We start from the raw sequence: 460 nt of genomic DNA, 5'->3' as shown, positions 1-460 counted from the left end.
AATTAAATTCATCTTAAAATCATTGAGATTGAGAACATAAAACGTATTCTATATATATATTTCGGTCATCCTTAATTACTTTTTCTTGTTACATGCCATATCAATTGAATAGTATTCAATTCTTATTGTTTTCATCTAAATTATTGAAATTGGCACTTACCTCGTGGAAAGTACATTCGTTATCACAATTGGCACTTTTAGGCACTGATAATAAGTTGGTTACAACTTGGAGAAAATTGAACCAATTAGATGATACTCAAAATTAGTGAACCTATCGTTTATCCAATCAAACTTAGAGCAGAAATTGATATAAATTGTCTGGATGAACGGTTCATAAACTTCTATATATGTACCAAAAAAAATATTCATAATCTTTTATTGATGATCAACAATATTTTCTAATTTTCATAAAATGTATAACATAAAAATTAAATTTATTATGAAAATTTTATTAGGTTAA

The sequence above is a fragment of the Arachis ipaensis genome, chromosome B08 (genome assembly GCF_000816755.2).
Source record: "Arachis ipaensis cultivar K30076 chromosome B08, Araip1.1, whole genome shotgun sequence".
Lineage (NCBI taxonomy): Eukaryota > Viridiplantae > Streptophyta > Magnoliopsida > Fabales > Fabaceae > Arachis > Arachis ipaensis.
Note: the sequence above shows the minus strand (reverse complement) of the source record.